A 6,992-nucleotide genomic window follows, 5' to 3' on the forward strand; every position below is an offset into this window, starting at 1 on the left:
CCAGAAGTAATGTATGGTCTACAGTGTCGAATGCAGCACTGAGGTCAAGTAGCATTAGTATTGAGGTTTTGCCAGAGTCTGTGTTAAGACGGATGTCGTTTACAACTTTAATAAGGGCGGTCTCAGTGCTGTGCAGGGGTCGAAATCCTGATTGGAAGGTGTCATAGCAACCAGTTGATGCCAGGAAGTGATTTAGTTGCTGGAGGACAACTTTCTCAATGATTTTACTTATGAAGGGTAGATTTGATATTGGTCTGTAGTTGTTAATAATAGAGGCATCTAGGCTCCGCTTTTTTAAAAGGGGTTTAATAACTGCAGTTTTCAAAGCTTTTGGGAACTTGCCTGACTGGAGAGAGTTGTTAACTATCTGCAATATGTCTACTGCTAGGCAGTCGAAAACATTCTTAAAGAGGTTGGTAGGTATAGTATCAAGGCAACAGGTGGATGGCTTTAGTTGTGTCACAGTTTCCACAAGATTTTGAGAGTCTATAACATTAAAGCATGCCATCCTTGCCACGTAATTTTTGCCTGAACAGGGTGGTAGTGTCGTGGCAATTTCTCTATTAGATATTGCGTCTGAGACAGATGAGATCTTTAGATGCAAAAAAGCACACAATACTTGTAGGCAATTGCTGGTCGCATATATTTGTATTAAAAAGTACTAACAAAGATACATCTCAATATGCATCAACAAACAATAAAAAACAGGCATACAATAATAATAATCTGAGGCCTCAGATGAGAGCTTCTCTTTGCGTGTTACTTCACTCTCTGAAGGTACGCTGGGGAGAAGTCCACTGAGTGTTTGAAAGTAATGAGTTCTTATTCACTGGGGTTGGCATCTGGAGGGGGTGTCCCCCCCATAAAACCAACAGCCTTTGTTTACCAGATGGTAATCTTTTCTATTGAAGCCCCCCCCGATGTCATTTGAGGGGTCGGCGGCCGTGAGTGACCTTCTGGTCTCGTTGACGTTAGCCAGGGGGTTGAGGACATCAAAGCATTACGATTGGCTGATTTACAACACACGAAGATAGGTACAGGCAGGCAATAAAATGCTTCACACGACTCTCGAACGTTCACACTTTAAATGACCCAAAAGGAGCCCAGAAGGCAGACACTATATAAAATTACACAGAATAGCAACAAAACTTAAATTCATATAGACCAAAACAATACAACATGTAGATTTTCCATCACAATCCCCCCTTTGATTATTTTATAATCACAAATTCAAAAATCTATCATGTCCGACCATCAGCACTTCTTCGCTTTTATAGGAGGTTGTTCAGACTATTTATACCACCGTTCGCTTTTACAGAAGGTAGCATAAAATCACCTAACATCACAATCAAGTCATCTGTTTCCATATATTCAAAAGTCATAAAAATAAAAACAGAAAAGAAAACTAAAAACAAAGAAACAAGGCTACCTTTTAAAACATTCTAAACAAAAATATTCTTATTTGATGTGTCCTTAATGCTGCTTCCGTGATACTAACACATGAGTAGTTGGCAAGCACTTAATGTTTACTACTCTAAACATTAATTGTCAATCCAGTCAGCATTAATAACACACAGTATAACCCAACATTTAAACGGTATTCCTCTTCTCTTTCCCATTGTCCTTCATGATGTCTCTGAGGGACCTACATGGGGTTTGTTTAATTTTTTTTTTTTTTTTTTAGTAATTATTTCCTTTGGTTTGCTTTGGTATACCCAAGGTTGTTGTTGTGGGCTCCCCATCCCCCCTCTTGACGCATGGACTTTCCCATGTGTCAATTTACCATAATTAGGGAAAGCCCAGACCTGTAAGCATGGCTTGCTGTTGCGAGCGCACCAAAAACCTTCTACTTTAATTCTGAAAAACATTGTAGCATACATCATGGTTATGCTTTTTGGGGTTCAATTTTAACGTTTTGTGCCTTAATGAATTCTACCGCTGTCGTACATTTGAACTCTGTCTAACACATTTCTTTAACCTTCAACTTTTCTACTTGTCTATGTTTCTTCAAACCACTTTTCCTGATGACTTTCAAACCTTTCAGATGTAAGAAATTATCACACAATTTATACACAGTCCTAGTTACACATTAGATCTTTCTCTTGTAATATGTATGCTGTGTTTAGTGCGATACTTTACATCCGCCTGGACACTGCTCTTCTCTCCATCCGCCTGGACACGCCTCCACCTCTCTCTCTTTGCTTTCTGCCTCTCATTTGCATCACGGGCTGTCCTTTGAAGTGCCTGTCCCCACGTCTCTCCCGTCTCTGAGACCCTCCTTTGTCTCAATGTTCAGGCCACTTCAATGTGGCTACACAGGCACCATGGAGGCCACCACTCTGGTGCTTTGGTCCTGCTGGACTGTCTCCTTGTGTCGTCCAGCAGACCGTTCCGTAGCTCTTCAGGTGGGCCTCCCATGGTCTGTAACTTCATAAAGTCTGATGCAGAGGAGTTGTGACGTGGGGTATTTGCACTGTATTGGGCCACTGGTCGGGCTGAAAGCAGGAGGGGGAGGAGCGTTGTCCAGGTCCGGATCTATTTGAAAAAAACTCGATGCAGATGGGTTATCTCTCTCCCCACCCCTTTCCTTATCTTGTCTTGCCTTACGTTCTCATCTATCTCTTCTCCTTCCATAACACATACTTCTTCCAATCTCTCTCATACGTTCATTAATTCACCTTGTTGCCATTTGGCCATAAAACATTAACAAAATATCATAATATAAAAATCTGCATTTTCAATATTAGGCAATACACTTCTGTTGTCAGTCGGGGGTCAGTCGGGGTTAGTCTGGGTCAGTTGGAGTCATGTCATGGTTGTGTGATATGGTTGACCATTAAACTGGTTGTGATAGATTGTAATAATCGAGTATCCGCTGTCTACAATAGCCCGTTGTTTAAAATAACCATATCTAATATTAAATTTAGCTGATTAGGTCGCGTAATGCTGGTGAGAACCATAAAACAATCATTTGGTTGGTTGTGTGGTTATGTGTTATGGTGCTCATACCTGCTCCTTGGACCTGGTCTGCTCCCGCGTCCCGTCAATGCGAAAGCCCCCTTCCACCTCTGCCTCTTGGATGATTCACAGTCACTTCACGGGAAGGTGCGAACTGCCAGCCGGCCCTTCCATTGTCTTTGTCGATTCTTTTGGGAGAATCGTTGAACCAAGGATCCATGACGCCACAACGAAAGCAGGCCTGCCTCTGTGCTTCCCCACTTTCCTGTGGTCGTCCTTGCCGTCCGGCGCCTCCACGAACATTATATCAGCTTGGTCTCTCCCGGGAATGTCGCCTTGAATACGACCCCACCGTAGGCCCAGTTTGACTTGGCGTGGTTCGCCGATGGGTGATGGGCCATTTCCAGACTGGCTGTAGCAAGGGATTCCCCTCCCACTGCAGATGGGTCCGGGAGACATTCTGCTATGTCCTTAATGTCACTGGGTCTCCATGCACGGAAAACGTATGCCGGACTGCCATAACCCCTGTTGCGCTGTTAGCGGGTGCCTCCTTTGCCGTGAGGTCTGGATAGAGGTTGAATGATGGAGCGGCGGCCTAGCTGGGCGTTGTCGTCATACGGTGGAGGTGAAGGGGGATTCGCACGCGGTCCGCCGGTGCAGTCCAGGTCCGGGTCTACATCTCGGGTGAAATTGAGATAAAAATATTCCTACACTCTCTACGCTCTCTGTCCCTGGCTGATTTTTTTTTCTCTCTCTTTCCCTCAAATGAAATGCACACCAACATAATTAAAACTTCAACAACCGTTTTAAGCTAAAACTCCCCATCTCAGGAAAACCCAGTTTGCACCAATATTTTAAACCCTCCAGAGCCGCTTCACCATGCTTCTCCAACATCACCTTCGCAGGTCCCGTTATCTCCGTTTTTCCAGATTTGTTACCCATGTTTTAGATCCTTTCACACTATTAGTTATTATTGAACGAATTATATAATATACCCGTAACCTCCTTGTTACTATAACACATATAAATATTTATTAACGAATGTATACCTATTATTATTATCTATATATAAATGTGACCCCAACAGCGCATAACGGGTTTCCCTTTACCGTTTTGACAGACCCTCCTGCCCTTTCTGTTACATATATAACATATAGTTCATATATTGACGGAACTTTACCGGAGTTGCTTTACCGTATGTTCCTATAACAAAGTTCGAACGTGGCCGATTTGTTCGAATATACGTTTTCAAAACAGTATATACCGTTTTTATAACGGATTTTATGTAGCTTAAAAGTATTTTCAAGCTACAGAAGTATTGAGATCTCACCTGCTCGAATTCTTTTGTTTCCTTCTGGATACCGTACTGAAGAAGCCTTAGTTTATCCCCCACAGGCACTCTCTCCTCGACCCCATTAGTCTGGTTACAGTCACCTGGAGGCGGGGTAGAGCTTTGGGACCGACTCGGACCTGTTTTGGAGCGATATTTCGTGGAATCTTCAGGTTAGATATCCCGGACGAGCCCCCAAATTGTCGTGGCAATTTCTCTATTAGATATTGCGTCTGAGACAGATGAGATCTTTAGATGCAAAAAAGCACACAATACTTGTAGGCAATTGCTGGTCGCATATATTTGTATTAAAAAGTACTAACAAAGATACATCTCAATATGCATCAACAAACAATAAAAAACAGGCATACAATAATAATAATCTGAGGCCTCAGATGAGAGCTTCTCTTTGCGTGTTACTTCACTCTCTGAAGGTACGCTGGGGAGAAGTCCACTGAGTGTTTGAAAGTAATGAGTTCTTATTCACTGGGGTTGGCATCTGGAGGGGGTGTCCCCCCCATAAAACCAACAGCCTTTGTTTACCAGATGGTAATCTTTTCTATTGAAGCCCCCCCCGATGTCATTTGAGGGGTCGGCGGCCGTGAGTGACCTTCTGGTCTCGTTGACGTTAGCCAGGGGGTTGAGGACATCAAAGCATTACGATTGGCTGATTTACAACACACGAAGATAGGTACAGGCAGGCAATAAAATGCTTCACACGACTCTCGAACGTTCACACTTTAAATGACCCAAAAGGAGCCCAGAAGGCAGACACTATATAAAATTACACAGAATAGCAACAAAACTTAAATTCATATAGACCAAAACAATACAACATGTAGATTTTCCATCACAGTAGTCCAACATTTTTGTTTGACGTGGAGATATTGATGGCGCGTCTGATACCTTCAATTTTATCAATATAAAAAGCTGCAAACTCATTGCATTTCTGCGTGGAATGGAGATGGTTAATAGAACAACATGGTTAATAGAACAACACACAACCACATAACATCCCGAACCCATTAACCCCACTTAATCCTAACAACAAAACAAGTTAACAAAAGCCCCATTTGTCCACTGAGCTGTGGAGGCGGGTTTCGGGGTTTGGGTTTCACGGCTTTCGCGGCAAATTGTGGACACGATTGTTTAGGGGGGGGGGGGGGAGACTGTTGTTGACCGGGGAGGGGGGGGGGGGGGGAAGACACGTTTGTTGAGGGGGGGGGACGACACACGATTGTAGGGGGGGGGGGGGGGGGGGGGACACGTTAGTTGAAGGGGGGGGGGGGGGGGGGGGGAACGTTTGTTGATGGGGGGGAGACACGTTTGTAGGGGGGGGGCACGCTCGACAACGAGAGTTGGTTTTTATTGAACGCTCGACAACGAGAGTTGGTTTTTATTGAACGACACTTCAACACGGAACAGCTGCACGAAACGATGGTCACGTCACTCTCGGTGACGGTGTCGACAATAATGAACACACAAACAATGTTAATAGAACAACACACAACCATATAACATCCCGAACCCATTAACCCCACTTAATCCTAACAACAAAACAAGTTAACAAAAGCCCCATTTGTCCACTGAGAACCCCAATTCCCAGAATCCCCCGCGGCTCCGGAACACGGCGTAGCTTATATTAATCTTTATTATCTGAATGGGAAATGCAATATTTTAGGACAGATACACCATTAAACGCGTTTCTAATGACATTTCTAGCGAGAAATGTACATTTTCCTTACATAATCTTCAGTCAGTGAATGTGTATGATCTTTATTAATCTTTATTATCTGAATGGGAAATGCAATATTTTAGGACCGATTCACCGTTAAACGTGTTTCTAATAACATTTCTAGCGAGAAATGTACTTTTTACTTGCATAATCTTCAGTCAGTGATTGTGTCTGATCTTTAATTTTATAGTTATTAGGATTTGATCGGCTCGCTCGCATGTTTCAACGACGTCAGGTTGCTTTCGCTAAACTAGCAGCTCACGTGCTTCCTGCGTTTGTGTTATTAAACTGTTACTTTATGTAACTTTTAATGATATCATCTTGTTAGAAACACGTATATCTGAGAGCCAACCCAGTCGCCAAAAGCATACCTACGTTGACAGTGTACGTTTCGTGAACACTGGATTACGTCGCATTTCAACATAAAATAGCGTGTTATACACACACACACACGCCGAACACACACACACTCGCGCACACACACACACACACACACACACACACACACACACACACACACACACACACACACACACACACACACACACACACACACACACGGTGCATTTCGCTGCTAAAACAACAACCAAAAAATATTCCCTCAAATATTATTACTTTCAAAACGTTGGCCAAAATGGCCAATAATATCATTTTTTATTTGGGATGCTTCTAGGACATTTTGGGTGGATTTTGAACGGTATGTGGGGGGCACGTTTTTTGCAGGACCTGGCAACCCTGCGCTGTTGCCCGAGATCTGGATCCACCCCGGCGTGGTGCCGTCTCCTTTTGACCTTTTGACCCCAGACTTCTGGGGGAATAGCTGAATCAATTCATTAGTCAATCAGAAGCATGTAAATATCTTCCCGGTGGCGTAAGAGGACGAACAAGGTGTCCTTCAACATCTACGCTTCCAGGCGATTGCAACGGTGCCACACATGAGCATATTCGAACATGTTTAATGATAGTAAT

This window comes from Gadus morhua, chromosome 15, assembly GCF_902167405.1.
Source record: "Gadus morhua chromosome 15, gadMor3.0, whole genome shotgun sequence".
In the NCBI taxonomy this organism is placed as follows: domain Eukaryota; kingdom Metazoa; phylum Chordata; class Actinopteri; order Gadiformes; family Gadidae; genus Gadus; species Gadus morhua.